The sequence below is a fragment of the Balaenoptera physalus genome (genome assembly GCF_965194825.1).
Source record: "Balaenoptera physalus genome assembly, chromosome: 12".
Taxonomy (NCBI): domain Eukaryota; kingdom Metazoa; phylum Chordata; class Mammalia; order Artiodactyla; family Balaenopteridae; genus Balaenoptera; species Balaenoptera physalus.
The window spans coordinates 18,159,346-18,186,278 of NC_138897.1; the positions used below are offsets into that span (position 1 = coordinate 18,159,346).

The following is a 26,933-nucleotide window of genomic DNA, read 5'->3' on the forward strand; positions in this document are numbered from 1 at the left end:
AGGTTCAGGACACGCTCTCCTCTGTACCTGAAGCACCAACCAAACATTTGGCATCTCTTCCCAACGGCAGCCAAAGTCAGGAAAAGGCGGAAGAGGAAGGTGGACCAGGGTCTGATTTGCATGCCTTTCTGACATCCCAGTACAGGCTGCTGATTTCCCGGCTGACTGGTAGGGAGGTAACGGCTCAAGGCGGAGGGGAGACAAAGACATTGCTCTGACAGCTTTGTTTGTTAGGCAAGGGGAAGACTCATCAAAAAAGAGCCATTTCAAAAGAGTTGAAAAGTTAAGAATTAATTATGTTCAAGAAAAAATTACCCCTTTCCTTTCTCCGAAGCAACCGATTTGTGAAAATTGTATTATATATTTAAGGTTCACCTGCTCAAGGAAACAAATGATTTAGGCAGATGATGACACATTAAAAAAAAAAGTCTCATCTATGGCCGATTAGAAGGCCAGAGTCAAATTTAATTCCCACTATGAACTAAGCCTTCTGCAGCCTTTTTGTGTGTGGAATCTTAAGGCCATATGACGTGGCCAAGAGCATTGAAAGGCCACCCATTTTCTTCCGTATGTGCACAGGGCTGCCTTAAAGCAGGCCAGATGAAAATCCATTCTGTTTTCGAATCTCTCTAGAGAAGATGCCAAACCCCCCCCTGAGGACCCCCTTTCTGTGTTTAACACTGTGCTGTCAGGAAGTTTTTCCTTTTTCAAATCTAAATCCAAAATGCTACAGTGTAAGTAGCCTGCTTCCTCTGTTCTAGCCTCAGTAGAGATGGAGAACAGCTGGTCACCAATCTTAGTATGATAACCTTTTATAGACTTGAAGGCTGTTACTGCAACTTGCTCCTTTTTTACTTATTTATTTTTTATTTTCAGGATTTAAAAAAAATTTCAGTGACTATCACGTAACCTTTCCTTTCAGGTCTCATTTTCCAACTCTTAAAATAATTTCTGTATCTTTTCCTTAAACTTTCTCCAAGCTTTCAAATCATGACATCTTAGAGTTGGATGGTATCTTAAAGGTCAACCACGTCTCAAAATGTGGCATTTCAAAACGGACTGAGTGCTGGAACAGGCAACTGGCTGTCGTTATAGTTTCTCATAACACCACGCAGGAGGCCAGGACTATGCTTATTTTATCACAAACCTGCAACCGTGGCTGGAAAAGCTGGTAAAGTTGTTGGCCTGCAGATGGCTGACACCCCGCAGTCCTCATACTTGTGGGGAGAGGCAGGGTCCCTGAGCCCACTGCTATCATGGTAGATGAAGGAAAACTCTTTTCCTTGACCTTAAACAGAGGTTTAAAGATTAGAAGCTGCCTCACCCCTCTTCACGGGTGGGGAAGGAGGTGGATGGTGGCCCCATTGCTCTCATCAGCAGTCTCTCTTCCTGGGGCCCTGAAGGTTTTCACATTCCCATGAGCTCGCCTGTGCCCCCATAGAGGCAATACCTACCTACAGGTACCATAAATAGGCACTTCTTGAGGAAAGAATCATAAAACTAGGGACCCAGCTCTTTGTCACTTGGGACACAAAGTATGGAAACTAAAAGTATTGACCAAAATGGAAGTAGATGGAAAATGCATTCCAAACATTCTCTAGCATTGAAAGGAGCCCAGCTTCTCTTACTGGCTGTACTATCCGTGACTGTGTAAGCATATCCGCCTCGATGCTGCCCTTTGGTGGTTCTACAATGATTCTGAACAGAGATCTGAGCGTTGAAAATGGGTTGTTCAACTCAATAATTTCTTTTCTTGATGGAGGGCCAAGCCAATATTTTTTATTCACATTATGCCAACTCTATATTATAGAGTCAACCCATTGTGGCATTTGCCAATCCAAGGGGTATCGGAACGATTCAATGAATTGAGTTATTTTCTATCACTATCTAACTGAAAAGAATATATATTCAGGGCAAAGGACAAGTAGATATGATATCATTTTAACATCTTAATGGAAAACAGATTTAAGGATAAATATAATAAAGTTCCCTATCTTAAGCTTTATTATAAGATATAATGCCTCCAGTAAACAGACTTTATTCCCTAAAAATAGCTGCAGCATTTACTGTACGTTTTCAGTTACTGAAAGTTACTTAAATGTCATTTGGGAATAAACTGACTGACACTGATGAATTAAAGGAGATTTTTTTTTTTTGATATCTACATATTGGTAATCCTTAAGACACAGGCAATAGTTTTTGAAATTTCTTTGTGGAGGATTATAACCAGCATGTGTGTGCACAACACACTTATCCAGGAATAGTAAGAATCAAAAGATGCTCAAGGGGCTTCCCTGGTGGCTCAGTGGTTGAGAATCCGCCTGCCAATGCAGGGGACACGGGTTCGAGCCCTGGTCTGGGAAGATCCCACATGCCGCGGAGCAACTAGGCCCATGCGCCACAACTACTGAGCCTGCGCATCTGGAGCCTGTGCTCCGCAACAAGAGAGGCCGTGATAGTGAGAGGCTCGCGCACCGCGATGAAGAGTGGCTCCCGCTCGCCGCAACTAGAGAAAGCCCTCGCACAGAAATGAAGACCCAACACAGCCAAAAATAAATAAATAAATAAATAAATAAAAATTTAAAAAAACAAAAAACAAAAGAACAAAGCAATGAGCAAGCATCCTTGAGTATATGTATTTATTTATAAATGATATATACCTGTGATCTTTAAAAAAAAAATGCTCAAGATTGCTTCACTATTGTAATTTAGGCATAAGAATTTCAGATTTTTAGGATACTGAGGCTTATATTTTCACTAATATCAATTATACATTATCAAAATTAAATTTTAAAAGGAAGATCTACAAATGAACAAGTAGAGAGTAACCATTTAATAGTTGATTTCCAATCTTAAAATACTGTAGCCATCATAACAGCAACCTCTATGAAAAAAATATGTACTGGTCTTAGGCATTGACTCCCTTCTATTCGATTGAGGAACTTTTTCAGATTCAAATAAATTTTCCATAAGTCTCACCACTTAAAGTCTTTCTTCCTCTTTTTCTTGCTACAGATAATCAGGAGCTGACCACACATGTGTACCTGTACACACACACACCCGTCTTCTGCTTTACTACAGCAAATATTTTCAGGATGAAGTAACTAAAAATTACCCACTTAAATTATAATAACTGATGTAGTATGTTTGTATTGTATGTGAGACTCTTTTAAGCTAAATAATGATAACAGAAGAAAAAAATCTAGTTTGAGACATAATTCCAACCATAACATTTTTCATATACGTTAACATTTTAAAATAGAGTCATATTTAAAGATTATTCATGGAGACTCAAATACTGAATGCCTATATGATTTAGATAAATGTGCTTCAGTTTCCAATAAAAAGGATAGAGAATAAATTAATTGTTATCAACTATTCACATTGCTGGTATGAAATAACTGTAAGACATTTATTAAAGTATAACTTTCTGTAGCTTTTAAGAATATGCAAATGTTTTCTATAAATCTCAGACCCAAAGCTAAGTATTTTTTTTATCATATTTCTGATATAAATCTATTCAAACACATGCTAGAAGTCTTAAAATGAACAAAGTTTTGCTTTTGTATTCTCAGACTATGAAGATCCTGATAAAAAAAATTCTGTTGTTAAATATTCAAAGGATTCCTGAGAAATTGGACCAACATAAAATGGTTATATAATTTTTCAAAGAAGACAGGAGAAAATATTCTTAAAGATAATACTGTGCCGCAAAAGTAAAGCCCAATTGCTTCCACTTGGAGTTCCTTAGGACATGAACTGTCGTATTTCTGCGCCCTCTCAAAAGACTGCAGGCCCTTCCATAGCAGCCTTCAACAGACATGCGTCCACATGAACCAGCAGGGACAGCAATCACATTCCTGCGGAATCGTCCATCCAGATGGACCTCAGCATTTTCGTGGGTTCTGATTTGGGTGAAGGCGAACACAGAAGATGGTTTTGGCTAGAGCCTTAGGACAGGGCCTTCACGCATGTGCTCTCCCACCTCTCTTTGGCCTGGTACAGTGCCTGGTGACACAAAACTGTCTTATCCAGATTGTACTAATATGGAATTTATAGTTTTCAAAAATCACATTTCAAAAGGATCTAATGTTTTCCTCATTCCAAAAAGAGAAGTGACTTGAAAGTGTTAACGAAACCTAAAGCATTACATAAATTTCTAAAATTCATACGTGTATTAACCGATATATTACTATATCTTCTGGCTCATATTTATTTTGGAGGATGACAGAGTACATACACTAATAGACAATACAGATTCAAGAATTTTATACTTTTATGTGTGGTTTATTAGGCTCCTTTAACTTATTAAAACAGAAAATCAGATTAGTCTGGAAAGTAACCTAATTAATACTGACCTATATTACAAGGTCTATTTCTTTTGTTAAGTCAAGACATGCCAAATTAGAAAACTGTAAAATCATCCTCCTATCTTTGAAGTATCATTCCATATTTTTAATATTAAAATAGTAATAAAACAATAAAATACGTAAATTTTTTTCCAAATAGCAACTGAATTTTAAAATATTCCCTGGCAATTACTATGGCAAAATAACACTGATACTACTTGTCAGCCCTGACTTATTCTTAGACTACCCCATCTTTATCTAGGGGATTAAAATTTGACCTTGTTGCTCTTTTGAATGGGCAAAATTTTCCGAGACACAATTTGCTTATTTGTAAAATAAGGATAATATCTTTCTTGCCTACCTCATGGGATTCAATATTTTTTGGAGAAATGTACTTTAAAATGTTTATCAAGAGCTTATTATGTTATAAGCCCCAAGTTAGATATCAGTAGAAAGATGAGACATGGCCCCTTCCAGTGAATCTAGGAGGAGACTGGGACGGGTTGACAGTATGCAACTAGTGTGTGATATATGAAATGGCATAACAGAAATGTGTGTTGGGTGCCATGGAAACACAGATGAATAAGCAGCAATTTCTGTTCAGGGGTAGATGTCAAAACAAGGTACAGAAAGAAGGTGGTAGTGGAGTTGAGCTTTAAAGGAGAAGTTGGCCTGAAGGGCAAGACTTGAAAGGCCCAGATCCCAGCAGATAGGTGAGGCAGACCTGTGAGAGTGAAGATGTGGGAGAGGTCCAGGAATTGTCCCTCTGCCACTGGGAGTGTTAGGGGGCAGAGGACGATGAGGAGGGACAGGTTTGGGGATGAGGGAAAAAGCTAGCTATGGCCAGGCTATAAACTGCCTTTTTCTTTTGCTAAGAAATTTGGACTTAGTTCATAGTCCCAAACTCCATAGGGAGTTTCCCAAAGTTTTTGAATAAGAGAATGGTCAGATCAGACCAGTTTTAGGAAAATTCTGGCAGAGAGAGGAGAGAAATTAGAGAAAAAGGAATGGTTGGTAGGCAAATATAGTAGGTAAATTAAGAGTTGAATGAAGAACTGCATGCAGGCAGGAAAGAGAGGTCCAACTGGGCGGGTGGTGATGTTGTTTCCTGGACAGGGAAGCGTAAGAAAAAGAAAGTGCTTTTAGTGGGGATGCGAGGGGTTGGTGGGACATCATCAGGGGGAAATAACGAGCTTAGTTTGGAACATGTAGATATTAAGGTGGAGGGCTTGAGCAGGTAGTTGGAAATATGTCAGAAAATGAGAAAGAAAAATTTGGAGCTCAGGAAAAGATTTATGGAAGGAGAGACAGATTTGGGAGTTATTAGCACACAGACAGCCGCTGAAGGCGTAGATCCTGCACTCGGCAGTGTTCCTGGCACACAGCAGTCTCTCCATGACTATCTGTTAAATAACTGAGTGTAAGGGGCTGAGATAACCCATGAACAGCAGAAAGAGTGAAAGGAGCAAAAGGATGCGGTTAAAACGACAGAGGACACTACCAGTGTAAGGCGTGGGCAGAAAAGAAAGAGCTGGTCTATTTTACAATTTGTAGACTTGAAATCTCAGTTTTTAACTAATATTTTTAAGTGACAGATTTAAAAGTTGTCCCCAGCGTACAAGTCACTTTTCAGGTAGAGAATTTTGCGATGAATCACTGCAGTTAATACCCAACAAAATTGCTTTGAAGTTTGATAACAATTTTATATTTTAAATAATAATTCTATATCAAGCAATAATTATTTAACTCAGATAAGTAAATAGTTTATTAAAAAGGCAGATTGCTAGGATCGAAAGCATATATTTGAACTTCTAATTCCAAACAGCCAATACTAATCAACTGAGAAAACTGACAGTCCAATTTCTCTAATTTTAACTTTGCTTAAATTTCATCAGTTATCCACAAATTTTGATGTTTCAGAAAGGTCATTATACAATAGGGTTAAGACTTCCCTGAGTATAACTATAAAAAGACAAAAAAGATATACTATTAAAAGGAAAGACAAAAAGGATTTAAAATGGAACTTGTATGTCTGTGTATGTGTGTATGCATGTATACACACACATATGTATTTGGTTGCTCACTTTGATATACAGATCCTTTTCAAAAATGAAAGGAGAAATATTTTAACCAAATTAATGATTTATAAAGACTCATATTAATGATCACAATCACCAACTTTGTTCTGATAGAAATTTCACTGATTTACTAGATTCATAAACTAGAATCAATGCAAGATATACTGGATAATTTACTACTAATTATAGTCATACAATGCATATTTAAGCAAGCACTCCCTATAGTTTGGTCAAAGAGAAGTCATTTACACATAAAGGAAAATGAATTAAATATCCTCTTGCTGAGAATAAGCTCTACAGGAATATCTATTTGATACCCCTAGAGTGGGAGATATACTGGCTGAAACCTTTTTATCTTTAATGCAATCACATTGTCTAATGATAAGCCAAACTAAAAGGCCAATTCATTATAAAATTCAATATCAGGACCATCAAACTCTTTAGCACTTAATAAGCAATTAATATTTGTCAATGAAAAAATGTTTTGGTAACACAAGGTGAAAATCAATAACCCTAGACCACTTGTTGCACTCTGTAGCACTGACAAGCTGTCCAAATAACTACAATTCTTAAGGGAAACAACTGCTTTGATGTTTTAATTTATGTTCTTCCCAAGGAAACATGAATCCTTTGAAGCTTTTTGTTTATAACTCAGAATGCACTTTGTTAGTAATCTGCTTATAATTGCCATCATGTATGTAACCCACAGATGTGTGCCTTAAAATAACACACTATGACTTATGACAAATACTATTAAAAGCATACTTAATAGTATGCACACTAATTTTATTCACTTTTGAGCAAAAGCATGTAAAACTCAAGCAACAGCCCTCCATTTAATATAATATTTTCCTTTTAGCAGTAAGTATATAAAGAAGGCAGCATGGACACATTTCCGAAGGCTTAATAGATTATACATATGAACTCCGCATTAGCAAAAAGGATTTTTAATAGAAGTATGATTTTTATTTTGGAGTTTTTCTTTAAGAGAATAACGCAAAAAAAGGAAACTAAGTATTACCTATAACGCCACCACTTTTTTTTTGAAGTTCCTGTAATAAAACTGGAAACCCTACCCAACTATTCTTACTAATTAGATCCCAGGCCTCAGAAGAACCACCATGAGCCACTTGGCATACATCCTTCTAGACTTTCTATTAGCTTGTCTTTGAAATCATAAAGTTTAGCAGTTTTTTTCTAGTATGAACAATTTGGTATTCCTCTACACTATTTTATTTTTTTTAATAAAAATATTTGTTCAGAGATGAGACTTGTAGTTGTCAAATCATTTTAAATGTTAAAATTAAAATTGTGCACCATGTGGTGAGTGTATGCTCCTCCCCACCCCCCAAATCTGCTTCTGCTTTAAAAAACAACAACAAAAAAAGAGAAACATTATTTAACACATTTAATTGCTTGTATAGCTTGGAAAAGGTAGAGACTCACTAACTATTTTTGTAAAACAATAAAAGGAATAAAAGGCAGGTGTGCTCTTTTAAAGGGGAGGGTTCTTGAGAACCTTCAAGATGGCGGAGGAGTAAGACGTGGAGATCACCTTCCTCCCCAAAAATACGTCAGAGATACATCTACATGTGGAACAACTCCTACAGAACACCACCTGAACGCTGGCAGAAGGCCTCAGACTTCCCAAAAGGCAAGAAACTCCCCACGTACCTGGCCGTGTGGCTGACAGGGTCTTGGTGCTCCGGCCAGGTGTCAGGTCTGAGCCTCTGAGGTGTGAGAGCCGAGTTCAGGACATTGGTCCACCAGAGACTTCCTGGTCCCTCGTAATATCAATTGGCGAGAGCTCTCCCAGATATCTCCGTCTCAACACTAAGACCCAGCTCCACTCAACGACCAGCAAGTTCCAGTGCTAGACACCCCATGCCAAACAACTAGCAAGACAGGAACACAACCCCACCCATTAGCAGAGAGGCTGCCTAAAATCATAATAAGTTAACAGACACCGCAAAACACACCACCGGATGCGGTCTCACCCACTAGAAAGACAAGATCCAGCCTCATCCACCAGAACACAGGCACCAGTATCCTCCACTAGAAGCCTGCACAACCCACTGAACCAACCTTACCCACTGGGGGCAGACATCAAAAACAAAGGGGACTAAAAACCTGCAGCCTGTGAAAAGGAGACCCCAAACACAGTAAGTTAAGCGATATGAGAAGACAGAGAAATATGCAGCAGATGAAGGAGCAAGGTAAAAACCCAAAAGACCAAACAAATGAAGAGGAAATAGGCAGTCTACTTGAAAAAGAATTCAGAGTAATGATGGTAAAGATGACCCAAAATCTTGGAAATAGAATGGACAAAATACAAGAAACGTTTAACAAGGATCTAGAAGAACTAAACAGCAAACAAACAATGATGAACAACACAATAAATGAAATGAAAAATTCTCTAGAAGGAATCAATAACAGAATAACTGAGGCAGAAGAACGGATAAGTGGCCTGGAAGATAAAATAGTGGAAATAACTACTGCAGAACAGAATAAAGAAAAAAGAATGAAAAGAACTGAGGACAGTCTCAGAGACCTCTGGGACAACATTAAACACACCAACATTTGAATTATAGGGGTCCCAGAAGAAGAAGAGAAAAAGAAAGGGACTGAGAAAATATTTGAAGAGATTATAGCTGAAAACTTCCCTAATATGGGAAAGGAAATAGTCAATCAACTCCAGGAAGCACAGAGAGTCCCATACAGGATAAATCCAAGGAGAAACATGCCAAGACACATATTAATCAAACTATCAAAAATTAAATACAAAGAACAAATATTAAAAGCAGCAAGGGAAAAGCAACAAATAACATACAAGGGAATCCCCATAAGGTTAACAGCTGATTTCTCAGCAGAAACTCTGCAAGCCAGAAGGATGTGGCAGGACATATTTAAAGTGATGAAAGGCAAAAACCTACAACCAAGATTACTCTACCCAGCAAGATTCTCATTCAGATTTGACGGAGAAATTAAAACCTTTACAGAGAAGCAAAAGCTAAGAGAATTCAGCACCACCAAACCAGCTTTACAACAAATGCTAAAGGAACTTCTCTAGGCAGGAAACACAAGAGAAGGAAAAGACCTACAATAATAAACACCCAAAATTAAGAAAATGGTAATAGGAACATGCATATCAATAATTACCTTAAATGTAAATGGATTAAATGCTCCAACCAAAAGACGTAGACTGGCTGAATGGATACAAAAACAAGACCTGTATATATGCTGTCTACAAGAGACGCACTTCAGACCTGGGGACACATACAGACTGAAAGTGAGGGGATGGAAAAAGATATTCCATGCAAATGGAAATCAAAAGAAAGCTGGAGTAGCAATTCTCATATCAGACAAAATAGACTTTAAAATAAAGATTATTACAAGAGACAAAGAAGGACACAACATAATGATTAAGAGATCCATCCAAGAAGAATATATAACAATTGTAAATATTTATGCACCCAATATAGGAGCACCTCAATACATAAGGCAAATGCTAACAGCCATAAAAGGGGAAATCGACAGTAACACAATCATAGTAGGGGACTTTAACACCCCACTTTCACCAATGGACAGATCATCCAAAATGAAAATAAATAAGGAAACACAAGTTTTAAATGATACATTAAGCAAGATGGACTTAATTGATATTTATAGGACATTCCATCTAAAAACAACAGAATACACTTTCTTCTCAAGTGCTCAGGGAACATTCTCCAGGATAGATCATATCTTGGGTCACAAATCAAGCCTTGGTAAATTTAAGAAAATTGAAATTGTATCAGGTATCTTTTCTGACCACAACGCTATGAGACTAGATATCAATTACAGGAAAAAAACTGTAAAAAATACAAACACATGGAGGCTAAACAATAAGCTACTAAATAACCAAGAGCTCACTGAAGAAATCAAAGAGGAAATCAAAAAATACCTAGAAACAAATGACAATGAAAACACGATGACCCAAAACCTATGGGATGCAGCAAAAGCAGTTCTAAGAGGAAGTTTATAGCAATACAATCCTACCTCAAGAAACAAGAGATATCTCAAATAAACAACCTAACCTTACACCTAAAGCAATTAGAAAAAGAAGAACAAAAAAACTCCCCAAAGTTAGCAGCAGGAAAGAAATCATAAAGATCAGATCAGAAATAAATGAAAAAGAAATGAAGGAAATGATAGCAAAGATCAGTAAAACTAAAAGCTGGTTCTTTGAGAAGATAAACAAAATTGATAAACCATTAGCCAGACTCATCAAGATAAAAAGGGAGAAGACTCAAATCAATAGAATTAGAAATGAAAAAGGAAAAGTAACAACTGACACTGCAGAAATACAAAGGATCATGAGAGATTACACAAACAAGTCTATGCCAATAAAATGGACAACCTGGAAGAAACGGACAAATTCTTAGAAAAGCACAACATTCCGTGACTGAACCAGGAAGAAATAGAAAATATAAACAGACCAATCACAAGCACTGAAATTGAGACTGCGATTAAAAATCTTCCAACAAACAAAAGCCCAGGACCAGATGGCTTCACAGGCGAATTCTATCAAACATTTAGAGAAGAGCTAACACCTATCCGTCTCAAACTCTTCCAAAATATTGCAGAGGGAGGAACACTCCCAAACTCATTCTACGAGGCCACCATCACCCTGATACCAAAAGCAGACAAAAAAGTCACAAGAAAAGAAAACTACAGGCCAATATCACTGATGAACATAGATGCAAAAATCCTCAACAAAGTACTAGCAAACAGAATTCAACAGCACATTAAAAGGATCATACACCATGATCAAGTGGGGTTTATCCCAGGAATGCAAGGATTCTTCAATATACGCAAATCAATCAATGTGATACACCATATTAACAACTGAAGGAGAAAAACCATATCGTCATCTCAACAGATGCAAAAAAAGCTTTTGACAAAATTCAACACCTATTTATGATAAAAACCCTCCAGAAAGTAGGCACAGAGGGAACTTACCTCAACATAATGAAGGCCATATATGACAAACCCACAGCTAACATCGTTCTCAATGGTGAAAAACTGAAACCATTTCCACTAAGATCAGGAACAAGACAAGGTTGCCAACTCTCACCACTATTATTCAACATAGTTTCGGAAGTTTTAGCCACAGCAGTCAGAGAAGAAAAAGAAAGAAAAGGAATCCATATCGGAAAAGAAGAAGTAAAACTGTCACTGTTTGCAGATGACATGATATTATACATAGAGAATCCTAAAGATGCTACCAGAAAACTACTAGAGCTAATCAATGAATTTGGTAAAGTAGCAGGATACAAAATTAATGCACAGAAATCTCTTGCATTCCTATACATGAATGATGAAAACTCTGAAAGAGAAATTAAGGAAACACTCCTATTTACCATTGCAACAAAAATAATAAAATACCTAGGAATAAACCTACCTAAGGAGACAAAAGACCTGTATGAGGGTAACTATAAGACACAGATGAAAGAAATTAAAGATGATACAAACCAATGGAGAGATATACCATGTTCTTGGATTGGAAGAATCAACACTGTGAAAATGACTATACTACAAAAAGCAATGTACAGATTCAATGCAATCCCTGTCAAACTACCAATGGAATTTTTCACAGAACTAGAACACAAAATTTCACAATTTGTATGGAAACACAAAAGACACCGAACAGCCAAAGCAATCTTGAGAAACAAAAACAGAGCTGGAGGAATCAGGCTCTTGGACTTCAGACTATACTACAAAGCTACAGTAATCAAGACAGTGTGGTACTGGCAGAAAAACAGAAATATAGCTCAATGGAACAGGATAGAAAGCCCAGAGATAAACCCATGCACATATGGTCACCTTATCTTTGATAAAGGAGGCAAGAATATACAATGGAGAAAAGACAGCCTCTTCAATAAGTGGTGCTGGGAAAACTGGACAGGTACATGTCAAAGAATGAAATTAGAACACTCCCAACACCATGCAGAAAAATAAACTCAAAATGGATTAAGGACCTAAATGTAAGGCCAGACACTATAAAACTCTTAGAGGAAACCATAGGCTGAACACTCTATGACATAAATCACAGCAAGATCCTTTTTGACCCACCCCCCCTAGAGAAATGGAAATAAAAACAAAAATAAACAAATGGAACCTAATGAAAATTAAAAGCTTTTGCACAGCAAAGGAAACCGTAAACAAGACAGAAAGATAACCCTCAGAATGGGAGAAAATGTTTGCAAATGAAGCAACTGACAAAGGATTAATCTCCAAAATATACAAGCAGCTCATGCAGCTCAATATCAAAAAAACAAACAACCCAATTCAAAAATGGGCAGAAGACCAAAACAGACATTTCTCCAAAGAAGATATACAGATTGCCAGCAAACACGTGAAAGGATGCTCAACATCACTAATCATTAGAGAAATGCAAATCAAAACTACAATGAGGTATCACCTCACACTGGTCAGAAAGGCCATCATCAACAAGTCTACAAACAATAAATGCTGGAGAGGGTGTGGAGAAAAGGGAACCCTCTTGCACTGTTGGTGGGAATGTAAATCGATACAGCCACTATGGAGAACAGTATGGAGGTTCCTTAAAAAACTAAAAATAGAACTACCATACGACCCAGTAGTCCCACTACTGGGCATATATCTGGAGAAAACCATAATTCAAAAAGAGTCATGTACCACAATGTTCATTGCAGCACTATTTACAATAGTCAGGACATGGAAGCAACCGAAGTGTCCACTGACAGATGAATGGATAAAGAAGATGTGGCACATATATACAATGGAATATTACTCAGCCATAAAAATAAACGAAATTGAGTTATTTGTAGTGAGGTGGATGGACCTAGAGTCTGTCATACAGAGTGAAGTAAGTCAGAAAGAGAAAAAGAAATACCGTATGCTAACGCATATATACGGAATCTAAAAAAAAAAAAAAAAGGTTCTGAAGAACCTAGGGGCAGGACAGGAATAAAGACGCAGACGTAGAGAATGGAGTTGAGGACATGGGGAGGGGGAAGGGGAAGCTAGGACGAAGTGAGAGTGTGGCATGGACATATATACACTACCAAATGTAAAATAGATAGCTAGTGGGAAGCAGCCGCATAGCACAGGGAGATCAGCTCGGTGCTCTGTGACCACCTAGAGGAGTGGGATAGGGAGGATGGGAGGGAGACGCAAGAGGGAGGGCATATGGGGATATATGTATACGTATAGCTGATTCACTTTGTTATACAGCAGAAACTAACACACCATTGTAAAGCAATTATACTCCAATAAAGATGTTAAAAAATAAATAAAAGGAGGGTTCTTTAAAAAGGAAATAATATCGCTGAAGAAACTTTTTTTTATATAATATGATAATAATTTTATGGTGAGTGTGTTCGTTTAACAGTCGATTGAGATTAATATGTAGATATGGCGTTGTAGTTTAAGACTGCACTATAAGCCATAGATTTTAAATTTCTGATTATTCAGGAGTCAGGGTTGATGACTGCCTAAACGCAGTACTTAAACTACAGAGCACACAACCAGTCAACCTAAGAGCACTCCTTAAAACCACTGCACACCTTCACAGTCAAGGCTTGAGTTAATACAGAACAGAAAAGCCCATTTCTGGATCTTTGGAAAGTTTAAAACTTAATAAGAATTCTGATTCATACTTCCTGTTTCACATATTGAAAGGTCAGAGCCCAAAGTTAGAGCTCACAGAAAGGTAAATGGTGCACGGGAGGTGAAAAAAAGATTGATACTATGAGAACTTTTTTGCTTCTTAAATTCCTGATATTAATTTTGTATTAAAATATAAGAAATAATAAATCATTCTGTTTGTAGTTCTGTACATTCGAGACAGGCTGTGTCACTCACTCCATGTTATTCCATATGCAATCTGGTAATTTTTTTAATGATCACACACCAGAGATACTTTCACATGCAGGCTGCTGCAGCATTTCCATTAAGGCAGTCATCAAATAAGAGGTTTGGAATTCGGTTGTTTGCAACTCTGAACACAATTATCTATAGAAACAATGCCATGAATAACAGTTAGATTTCTAGGCCAGCTTCCAAAAGCCTATAGAAATCTTAATGTTTCAGAATTTATAGTGCCAGTTCAATCTCCTAAGCACTATTTATAACAGTTTCTCTGGGTAAAAGCATGTCAAGGTGCAAGTCAGCCATTAGGAACCTAATTACCTATTGTAGACACCAGGCTCTTTTAAGTTCTAACATCTTTAGATATATGGGGGGCATATATATGTGTTACTAAGCCAGCAGGAGTATATGTGGAATGTCAGAGAAAAGTATGAGATTACCTGTCTTGAACCTCTAGACATTGGACTCACCCAAAGTTTACACTCATTTACCTGCCCCTCTACATACACCTTCCAGTAGAACTTAAGTTACGAGATTACAGTAAGAAATCTTGGAGATCTTCTGGGCAATAATCACAGGTGATTATGAGGTGTGGTGGTGACTGATGGTGGTGGTGGTGATGGTGATGGTGTGTGTGTGTGTGTGTGTTTATGCATGTGTATGCTGTGGGGAAATGGGGGATAGCAAGACTAAAAGAGTGTTCCGTGCAGAGGGTGTAATATCATCACAGGCCTAGAAGAAAGGGAGAGTATACCTTGTCAGAAAAACTAAAACACCTTCAAATGATTAGGACTTATGGTACAAGGGATGAAGTGGAGAGAGAGAAAAGTGGATGGAGAATTAGGCTGAAGGCAGACCATGAAGAGCCTTGGGATTTTCAAGGAATATATACTAACTGTGAACACATACTGTGAGAGGGACTTTTAAAACCAGCAATAATATTTTAAAAAATATTTACTGGAAGACGTTGTAAGATCCAAACCATCACTTTTTACATATAATTTAATTTTTAAAATACAGTTATTTAGTATTAGATTCATATCTAAACCTTTAGATATTAGATTCATATCTAAACTTAATTCATATCTAAACTTAGATTCATATGATACTAGATTCCTATCTAAAATGACCATGGTTTTGGTCATTTTATATTTAGATAACTACGGTTCAGTTTGAATAAAAAATGGTGAATAACTCGATCATTTTCTCATGGAATAATAACAGAGTACTTACTGAAGTGTAACTAACATGTTCAAAAAGTTAGTGAAAACATTTTCTTGGGGTTTAGGCAGATCTGAAAGCAAAATGTGCTTTTCAGTATTTTTAACATAAAATCTATTTCAAACAAATAGTAGAAGTCTTAAAATGAAAACAGTTGTGTTTTTGGACTTCTTAGATTATAAATTCTTTAAATTAAAAAAAAAACTGCAGAACCATAAAACAAAGAACATTTAATGACTGAGATTTGTCCACATTCAAGTTTGGCTTCTGTGAACACTATAATAAATCTATACAAATATACCTTTCCGTCTCATGAATTTATATTTTCCTTGATCTCTTTGATTTCAATTTTCAACAAAAGTAAGATAAAACCACTGTAAAAATGTAAAGATGTTTAATTTATCTAAATGCTCTATAAAATTAATGACTGATTTTTTTTTAAGTAAGGTGTCTTTGCATTGATTACTAGAACTGCTTAGAATGTGAACTGCATGATTTTTGATGGCTGCACACTCAAGGACAACAGTGAATGACCTTGAACAGCAGTGTATAAAAATAAATTTATCACTGAAATGGCATGCTGGCTGCCAGTCAATATATGCCTCTCATTTGTTAGGAGGTTCTCCTGCTGTGATTCCCTCATTACAATTTGCTTTTACTTCCTGGGTAAATGACAACTAGAAAATGAGGCAGCTTCTTTCTTGACCAAACTTAATCCAGAAAAAATGAGATGACAGCTGCAGCCACTCAAGTGTTACAGGACATTTTACACATGTTTGTAAAAGGCCCAATTATATATTCTAAATATTACACCACTGAGTGTGACAGCCAGCAAGTTATCTCACTTTCCTAGTCTCTTTCATTTGTGGAAGGAAGGGTTTCAGAAACAGGATACTTTGTGCTTATAAAATAACTTCTTATATCCCCTCCAATCTGTTTTTCTAATCAAATAATTTGAGGTGTAGGATGCAGATAAACACTCAATTTAGAGATGAGCTGGAGAAAAAGAAGAATCCAGCTAAAGTTCTTAGTTAGCTAAAGGGAGTAAGTAACTCCTGTCTTATGTTTTTATAATTAGTCAGTCTCAATGCACAGCCTACATTTTTCTAGGAAGCAGAAAGAGATACAGTCACATAGATAATTTACTTGTACTAGAAAATATACTCATATGTGTAAAGAAAATTATACAACAGTCACATATAGGTTTCAGTTATGTTTAATTTATTTTTTCATATAAGGATTTTCTGACCCACTGATTTCTAGTCATGATTTGAGACACCTCAGGGCACAGTACCTTATTACAAGAGATGTGGAATTATCACAAAATGCTGAAAACAAAAATAATTTTTCCTTTTAATTAAAAAATACAGATACCAGAAAGCACCTTACGAGGGGGAAGACAAAGGAAATAAAAATCTCAACGACTAGTAATAAGGTATAAAAACGAAACTGAAAAAAAAAAGTTTCAATAATTGTTTGGTTTCAGTTTTCCTTTATTTAATGTGGCTAAACAATTTCTCTTCCGGTGTAGATGGGCCCAGTTTTCTAGTTAGAGTTTGTATCTGGGACTTTGTATTGAGAAGTTTAAAATTAGTGATTAGTAAGGAAACAGACTGAAAATACAGGGAGGTGGATGAGTAAGAACATGATGCTAAGTGAAATCAGCTAAATACAAAAACCGCATACTGAATGACTCCACTTGTATGAAATTCTCAATGAGGCAAAACTACAGTGACAGGAAGAATCAGTGATTCCCAGGGGGCAAGAACTAACTGTAAAGGGGTAGAAGGAAACTTTTGAGGGTGACGGATATGTTCTGATCATGGTCGTAGTGGTGGTGACAAGGCTGTACACATTTGCTATCACTCATCAAATTGTGCACTGAGGGCCTTCCCTGGTGGCGCAGTGGTTGACAGTCTGCCGGCCAATGCAGGGGACACGGGTTCGAGCCCTGGGCTGGGAAGATCCCACATGCCACGGAGCAACCAGGCCCGTGAGCCACAATTACTGAGCCTGCGCGTCTGGAGCCTGTGCTCCGCAACAAGAGAGGCCGCGATAGTGAGAGGCCCGCGCACCGCGATGAAGAGTGGCCCCCGCTTGCCGCAACTAGAGAAAGCCCTCGCACAGAAACGAAGACCCAGCACAGCCATAAATAAAATAAATAAAATTAAAAAAAAATTGTGCACTGACAATGGGTGAATTTATTACGTGTAAATTCCACCTTGTTAAATCAGTTACAAATATGGACATAGAGAAAAACAGATGTATTAAGAAAGAGGGGGCTGTGTGATAACTGATGCTTTTGTCACTATTGCCTGGAAGCGTTGAGAAACAGACATGCAGAAGGCTAATTACGTAGCGCGCGAGGCTCTGGCTGCTCCCCGGAACGCATCCCCCAGCTCCTCCACAGCCTCAATGGACAGAGCGCCCACGATTTCCCCTGGGGAAACTCAACTACTACCTACCATTTCTCAGTAAGGACACCTTTCCTGTAAATCTGCTGCGAGTGTTCTGTTCCTTGAACTCTTGTTCATCACCCTCTGGTAGCTTTCTGTATGCCACCAGTGACATTTCTTCCTTTTTAATATAAGCCGTCCATTTTAGCTCAATTTATAATACTGGCTATTGATTCAGGATTGCTGGTCCAAACCATTCTTAACTTCATTGTTTTAAAGTCCTAAACCTAAATTAATATCTGTTACTGTCCATAAATATCATATTCAATTCAAAAGGCATAGGATTTAGAAAAGTATTTTTTCAAATTCTAGAATCTGCAAATACAAAATTCCACATATTAAAGATTCTATACCAGAAATGTATTAAGATTTATATTTAATAGATGGCATTAGTACTGAAACTGACAATCCAGCTTTTACAAGAGGGAGACTTTTGAACGTTTTCCAGAAGAACAATCAAGCTATAAGAAAATAATAAGCCACACACTTCACACGCACGTGTGTCTAAAAGGCCTTTCCATTTCCCTGCAGCCTTGTGAGAGTGATACAGTTAAGGAGCTGCTGTTCGAGCTAATCGATTTTCGACATACTAATTCTCTTCTAAAAAGGAAAAAGGAAGATTATAAAAACACTGAAAACCAAAATGATTAGGGCCTATTAGAAAAACTGAATCTGTCTACAGAATATGGTACTTATAATTAAAATAATACCCAACAAAGGGGCATGGAAAATGAAAATAACATTCAGTGAAGGAAGAAAAACATAAATAATTTAGGATCATCCTTAATACACACCTTCTCTATTAAGAAAAGCAAGAAATTAAATAATACAGGATCAGTGAAATTACAATGGAGTACTATTCATTAAGACTTCTCCTTGGCCACTGAATAAATTCTGGTTTATGACAGGCCTTTAAAAATACGAATGTAATTCTAGTTAATTAAATACAAATACTAATAAATCTCTCTAAAACGACTTTATAAAATAAAAGATTAGACTATCAGGACTTTAGCTTGCTGATATTCTCCCTAAACGTTTCCATACTGTATCTCCTAATAGAGGATTCTATAAATATTTTGATACTCCCAATTCTTCATGTCAAGACTGTTCCCAAGGAACAGTGGTCTGCCAGCCAGCGGACGAGCTATTCCAGGTCCAGAGGGCAGAAATGTGCCACAGCAAATTGTGCCCCAAATGAACTGCAGGAGACGGAATTTTGCCAATGGGAGAGAAGCCCATAGTGGCCAGAGGACAGAGACCCCTCTTCTGTTCAGGGAGATGTCTTGGCAGGGCCGCGGAATGGTTCATGCTCTTGGAAGGGTTTCTGGAGTCCTACTTCTGCCCTACTCAGGTAGTTATTTGCAGTTTTCTATTTTTCTTTCCATCTTCCATTCTATCTCTCTGTATTGTTGACCTTATTATATAAGAAGATCGTGCAAAAGCATTAAATTCTCATTAGTCTTGGTTATTTTTCATTGACTGTTTTCTCTACCATAATGTATCTGTATCTCTTCTTGGCTGTCAACACAAAGAAAACCTTTATTGTTGAGGTTTTTTTTTCCTGGCCTACATTTTTTGGAACACTTTTTCTTTTTCTGAACCCTTTTTCTAGATATTTTTCAAGGACTTAGATGCCCCAGACTAACATAGGGGCTGACCTCATGGAGAAAGGTTGAAAAGAATTCTTACTTTCCTTTCCCATTATTTTAGTCATCTCAGAGCAAGTGGTTTAAAAGAGTTCTTTCGTCAACTCCTTCTACCCAACTGAGGTTTAATGTATAATCCATTATCACCATTTCATATATATTATTTCCTAATATGTATTTATTCCTAAAATATTTATCTCTATTATCTCCACCTAGCCCATGAATTTAACTTTTTTATATTTCTGTATTAAAAACTTTTTTCCAATCCTAAATTCTTTATGAGGTTTTTTCTAACACACTCAATATAAAGACGGGTGTTGTAGAATATGGAGAGATTCTGAACTCTATTATTGGCTGTGAAGTCTCACATCAGACTAAAGGGTTGTACTGTCAGGATTTTATTTCACTGACATTCTCTGTAAAGTTTATCATACTGTATTTTCTAATATAAGACTCCATAAATATTCTCATAACTGTGACTTCTTCATGCAGAAGCTATTCCCAGACATTTTGAAATCATGGGATAAATTATTATACGTTCTATATGACACATTATTCATACTGGTACTAGGTTGGGATATTGCTGCTAAAAGCTTATTTTCCTCAGCTATTAAGTGCTATAATGTACTGTCAAGAACTTGGAACAATCAAGAATAAGACCTGTGGTTTCTCGAATATTCCATACTTCTAAATTTTAAAAAGATATTTTCTCATTTTATAAGTATTTTCTCATTTTATATTTTTATGCTCATTTATCATTTATTTTTTGTATGTAAACAGTCATTTAAATCACATTCAAGTCCACAAATATACTATTCTTTGGATAAAAAGATGATTTTCTATATGTACAACTTAGTAAATTTTATTTTTTAGTGACTTGCTTTTGATGACATTTTACAAAGATTTGTCACAGTTATTGTATCATTTGATGATTAATTCACTGAAATGGACATCCCAGCTTCAACTCATCATTCCTTAATAGAATTCTATACAGGAGGGGTTACAAAAGCAAACTGCATGGTAAAGGATGAAGTTAAATGATTAATCCAAAGCCACTAAAGGTCACATTGGCTTCAAGTATGCTGACAGAATTCAACTCTTTCCCTGTAGACTGTTTTGTCCCACATGAAGTATGTCCCACCTCCATGTTTTAAGAGACTCTACTGAAACCTGATTTTATTAAATAGAACCCATAAAAACCTCGAGCTATGCCTACAATTGCAGTGTCAAATATACATGTCAAGAGATGGCAGCACTTGACCTTTGCCCCCTAAGGCCCAGTGAAAGAGTTCTGGGAACATGCATGGCTCCCGAGAGACCTGCAGTTTAAACCCAATCTCTCGTAGGTCCACAGGGCAGGCAAGCACACAAAATGCCAGGATACTTGGGTCTTTACTGCTTAAATACTGGGGCTTTGGATATCAAACTGTTCTTTTCAGAAGTGCCCTGTGACCTTGGTGCTCTCCTGCCCAGGTTTTAGAAGACTCACCCTGCCCAGTGTATACCTGCTCTGTCTTTAGTCCTTTGTTTTTGTTACTCACAGAGCGTAAGGAAAGCAATACAACAATAAGAAGGGTTAACTTTCTCCTCTGCCCTTCATCCTTCCTATAAAGATTATCGGGAAAAATGGCTTCTTTAAAGGTAGAATCAGGAGGAGAGTAAGTTTTAAAACACAGACCATACACACATTCACTATTTCATTTGAGGGCACCTGACTGAATAAAAGGACAACTGAAAATGAGGAAGGTTGTTTGGCTCTTGCTATAAACACTGCACATCCTGCTGGCGTCAGCAGCCCCGTCCTTGTCTGCTTATGATCTAAGTAATGTATTCATCTTTCTTCTGAAAAAGTTGGAATCTAGAGATCAGCCCAAGTGTCAAAAAATATCCCAAGATGGATTAAGTAAGAAATATTTTTTTCAAGAAGTGGAATGATTTTCAAAGGCTTGATTATGTTTGTTTGTTTGCTTGTTTTTCAGAAGCCACAAATAAGCTCCCCTTGGTTGCCAAGATCTGTGTTAGCTGTCCACATGGAAATGAAACACCCTGTGGACAGTTCAGTACAACTTACTTCATTCTGCCAGGAAACACAGAGCTATTAATAATAAAACTGCATTTTTAGATTAACTTCTGGTTCCAGTCATTAAGACCCAACCTTACAGATCCAATAGTAAATGCCACCCCCCTCAACCCTGCCCCAACCCGTGGGGAAATTCAAGAATGGATGTTGTCTTTTCAACCAATACTTTAGCTTTGCCTCAGATGTTTACAAGTGTGATAAACATTTATTCTTTTCTACATCTGCCACTACTGTGAGGTTATTGATCAAATCATACTTGAAAACATTCCGCTAGAGACCATGGAGAAGGATATATGTTGTTTCTGAAACGTAATTGCAAGAAGTCATAGAAGTGCTTAGATTATGGTTTTGTCTGACTACATAAATAATATATGCTCATTAAAAACATACAAATATTTAATTATGTATAAGCCAAAAGTCCCCCATAATCCTAACTCCCATAATAGTCATAGCTATGTACGTTTGTGTGTTATTTTAATATTCACTTTTAAATATTTAATAAATGGATTTTACCTAAAAAAAAAAAAAAAGACAGAAAAGAAAAGTAATTGCTTCCTTTCCTCTGAACAATTCATTGTTTAATCCAGGTTTGTTTTAAATCTGATCTTTGTTAAGGTCTCATGCAAGTCACGATTTCTTATAAAACACTCAAGCAATTACGGATTTACATACAGTAACTTTCACTAATATTAAACTCATATGACACTGTTTCTGGTTAAGAAATGTGATTCTTTCTATTTCAGGTATAGAAAAGTTCCATTTAAAAAATGGAACTTTTAAGGCTCTTTACAGGTAATTTTTATTGAATATCACATGCTTTTTTCTACCTCTCAAGTGAAATATTAAAGAAGCTTTAAAAAATAAATTTAAATGCTTACTTGACATGGTAGGCTAAAAAGAATAAAGGATATTATATCTACAGAACATCCTGCTGCTTGCTGAAGCCTCAGATTTTAAGCCCCATTTTGTACTGGCTGACAAAACAGAAGGGAGAAATAAGGTAGTTTTCTCTGTCCCCTTCTGAATAGTTCTTGGCATTTCTAACTTCCTTGGAAGTTCTCTTCCCTATTGAACCAACTGCCTGAAAGCTGAAGGGAAAATAAAATTTTTATCAGGCAATATCTAATTCTACATGATTTCCCAACCTACCAAGCAGCCTACATGTATTTATATCCCAGCTTATATTTTCTTGGTGGTCATCTGTTTGTCAAAACAGCTATACATTTCCGAATTAAGGAATTTAATCTCTCTGGTAAATTTGGTCATAATAGCATTTTAATGTTCTTTGAAATTTTAATTTTTAAATATTTTCAGTAACTTGTGAACTATTAAAAAAGTCTCTTTCAAAGCCCAAGAATCCAAGAGGAGAAGCCCAATTTCTTCCCTAAGTTTATACACAAGAGGAATCTAATCCTTCTTTTATTTAGGTTCACCTTAAAAAAATAAATAAAGAGTAGTGACCAGCCCTCATGCAGAGTATAGATGCTTGGCTACCAGCTCTGTAACAGCAGAAACAGAGTCTCAATCAACCTGCATTACAAAAAAAAAAAAAAAAAAGAAGAAGAAGAAGAAGAATGCACAGATGAATGAATGAGGGGGAAGGGAATCACAGTCAGCTTCTTATTAAAGACTTCTAGACTCACTTTAAATAGTGGGGCACACTGATACTCCAATCCCTCTGGCAGTCCTCTCAATTCACTGCTCTATTCTTTGATTTGAAATCATTAAGCCTCAAAAGCAGCAAGCGGCCCAGCTACCAAGTGTGCATTAATTCCAATTGCCTGCCTTGTGGATCCGAGTCTCTCTATGTATGGCTTATTGAACAAAATGTCCTTTAACTGTCGGACTAGGTTCTATCTCCATGATAATGCCCTTGGGAAAAAAGTCCACAGAAATGAATAGATATTACACAGGCTCAGGCAGCTGATGCTGTGACTGAATGTGGGGATTCTGTATAGACAGGAGGTACGGCTGGGGGACATCAGAAATCGGAGGCATCCAAATGGGTTCTAGTAATTCTCATAAACTCCCAAGCGAAAGAACTCTGTAATGCTTTCTGGCATAAAAGACTCCATTTTAGGAGTCTGAAGTGAATTACTGCAGGTGGGGGATGAAAGAAGAGTAAATCTCTGAGTTCAGGACGAACTAGGTGTGGTTCAGAATAGACAATCATGGGCATGATTTAGAAGGAAGCTGTAATTTCATTTAATCCCAGTGGTATCTACTGTAGACAGAACGAGTTATGCTTGGAACATTCTTTGAGTGTATGGTGCATCTAGTTCCAGTAGGTTTCAGTTTTGGTTATCAGTCAGATTTTTTTCCCCAAAGAAATAAACACTACATATTCTGTAATCATTTATTCCATGCTTAAAAGAAAAAGTCACCAATTTTATACCCTTCAACTTGTTTTTGCCAGGGAATAATCATTTTGAAAAGGAACTCAAAACACTTGAACTCTGAGTTCACGTAAAATGTGTGTTTCTGAGGAAACTGGCAGGACTTTACCAAAGGCAGCTTTCTCAAGGTCCTCTTCTATCTTCATTTATCCTATAGCTAGAGCTATAGGCAGATACTAGGCACACGAGTCACTGCCTTCAGAATTTAGTATCCTTAGCATTATACCAGGCTCTGAAAATCCAGAAGTCTGAATTTCAAAAGGAAGTTGCTTTTATCCCTCATACTCTAGCTTAAATTATTACAACAGAATATTTGATGAATAGCTAAAAAAAAAAAACCCAAAAAACCCTAAATCACTTGAGTGATTTAAATTCTAATACTTTGAGAATTTAATTCATCTGAGTAATGTGCCACTGCTTCCTGACACATTTGTTGAGTGAATTAATAAATTACTAGCTATCGCCTAGACATTTAACACTGTCTAGCATACGGTCAGTTTAGTAAAATCCTCTCTTACAATCCTGAAGCCTAGAACTTTGTGGATGGTAGAATGAAGACAGGCTACGCTACTATGAGATATGAAAGATTTAATCTGTGCTAGAATAGCTTGCAATTGGATTTTATTTTTTAATGATGGTCACTATGGGGTAGATCCATGGATAGTCTACCAACACAGGACGCTGAAAACCTTGCTAAACTTTATTTTAAAACCACAGAATCTATTAACTAATGTGCTTGCAAATGTAAACATACTCAGCCAGTGTCATGAGAATTTACAATTAAATTATTCAGGGAAAACCTTAGGAAGGAACACACAAAAACCAAAAAATTCCCGGGACATTATTCCTATTCTTAAGAAAATGAGCAATCATATTTAGTAGTCAAAAATTAACAGAATAGTTGAAAAATAAGGAACTGAGAAATGCTATAAGCATAGCAAAAGTCATGAGTTTCCAAGGATCTCCACTTACTTCAACAGAGCCTACAGACACATGTAGAGTGTAGCAAAAATGCCCTTTAAATAGTAACAGATGAGGGACTTCCCTGGCCGTCCAGTGGTTAAGACTTCGCCTTCCAATGCAGGGGGTGCGGGTTCGATCCCTGGTCTCGATCCCTGGTCAGGGAGTTAAGATCCCACATGCCTCTCGGCCAAAAAAAAAAAAAAAAAAAAAAAAACCAAAAAAACCAAAAACAAAACACAAAACAAAAGCAATATTGTAACAAATTCCATAAAGACTTAAAAAAAGTAGTAATGGATGAGCAGTCATACTGGTTCCATTTTAATCAACAAAAATGTAAAACAAGCGACACACTAGCAAGGAAGACTCTGTCACCCCACGCAACTGCCATGCAACTGACTGACAGCGATTTACTTGCCCGATCACTGCCGATATGTATCCAGTAACCTGAGGATCATTCTGGGAGATGACTGATGACTTTACAGGAAAAGACCATTCCTGCGAAAGGGTTTCTTATAAATCAGGGTGAAAAGGAAAAATACACAGCCCCCTAACCCCACCGTCTTCCCTAGACAGAAGCCCCTTTTGACAGCCTGAACGAAAGTGCTTTGCTAACACACTTAAAATGGAGCATTTACACAGCTAAAAGCTGAAAAGGCCTATCCAGGGAGACAGAGATAATAAAAGCTGAAAAGGCCTATCCAGGGAGACAGAAGTGAATTAGATACATTTCTGCATTTCTTTTGATACAAATTCAATTTTTTAGGAGCCTTTACCCGAGACACGACGTCACACTTGTAGGATAATAAAAATTTAAAATCACAGTATGTGGCTTCACAGAGTGGTCAGCAAGTTTACTCTTTTTCCAGGCAGCCCCATCTCATTATAGCATATGGCATCATTCCAAAAGAAAATAAAAGAAAAAAATTAAATTGATTACTATGTCAACCTGGGCATCCATAAGCCAAATTGTTCTTTGATAAGAGCTAAGTATTGGGTAGAAACTAGAGAAAAACTGTTCTCCTTTCTGAATTCCAAATTCTTGCTCTCAGATATAATTTCTTAAGCTCACAGATATATATCTAAATGATCTGAGTATTACCCAAATGACTGAAGAGGCTTTCCTACTTTCCTTCTTAGGATGTCAATTTATTAGCCTACTAAGTGCCTCCTTTTTCCTCCCAAATGACTCTATTTCATTCAACCTATTTGTCACATACGTAAAAACAGACAGAATACGTGGTTACTACAATACAGATTTGAGTTTGGGAGGCATATAATTTTATGAAATACTAGGATATTACAATGGTGAGTTAGCTTGCAGTGTGGACCAGCTAGAAGAGCACGTGAATCATAGCCATCGTAACACCAGCTTATGTTGTAACCACTTCTCTCATTCAAGATCCAAATGAAAGGCAAATAACTACCCAGAGTTGGGACATGCCTCTTAAGGAAAATTTACATAAATGCATGCTACAGGTTTCCTCAACCATAATTTACATGCTACAGGTTTCCAGCAAATTTACATGCTACAGGTTTCCTCGACCGTTCTATCCCTGAACTCCTGGTTTAGTGGAATATTTGGGGATAGGTTGGATTAGCCTTCAGAAGTCACAGGGCCGGGCTGGGGAAGATGGTGCAAACAGGAAAAGTCTGATCCACTAGGCCTTCATCTGACTATGTTTGCATTAATTACATTGTTTTTCAAAATAATTACTACCTATTACTTGAAATATTTCTCCATTAGCATCTTATGTTCTATATGGGCCTAACCATAAAACTCTTAATTTACACTCCTAATTAACTAAGATCTTTAGAGAGCTAACTATTAATTAGTATGCTCAATATTGTTAG

General features: G+C 37.0%; 1 protein-coding gene and 1 long non-coding RNA gene across 7 annotated transcripts in view; one reads left to right on the forward strand and one right to left on the reverse strand.

Annotated features, from left to right (window-relative positions):
• Positions 1–25,329, forward strand: part of LOC309639345 — a 30,070-nt gene extending 4,741 nt beyond the window's left edge. Inside the window, exon 2 of the long non-coding RNA XR_014251611.1 lies at positions 71–25,329. This is a non-coding gene — a long non-coding RNA (uncharacterized lncRNA). The remainder of the gene's footprint in view (positions 1–70) is intronic.
• WDR7 (WD repeat domain 7) overlaps positions 1–26,933 on the reverse strand; it is a 366,979-nt gene that overhangs the window by 13,515 nt on the left and 326,531 nt on the right. The window lies entirely within an intron of this gene.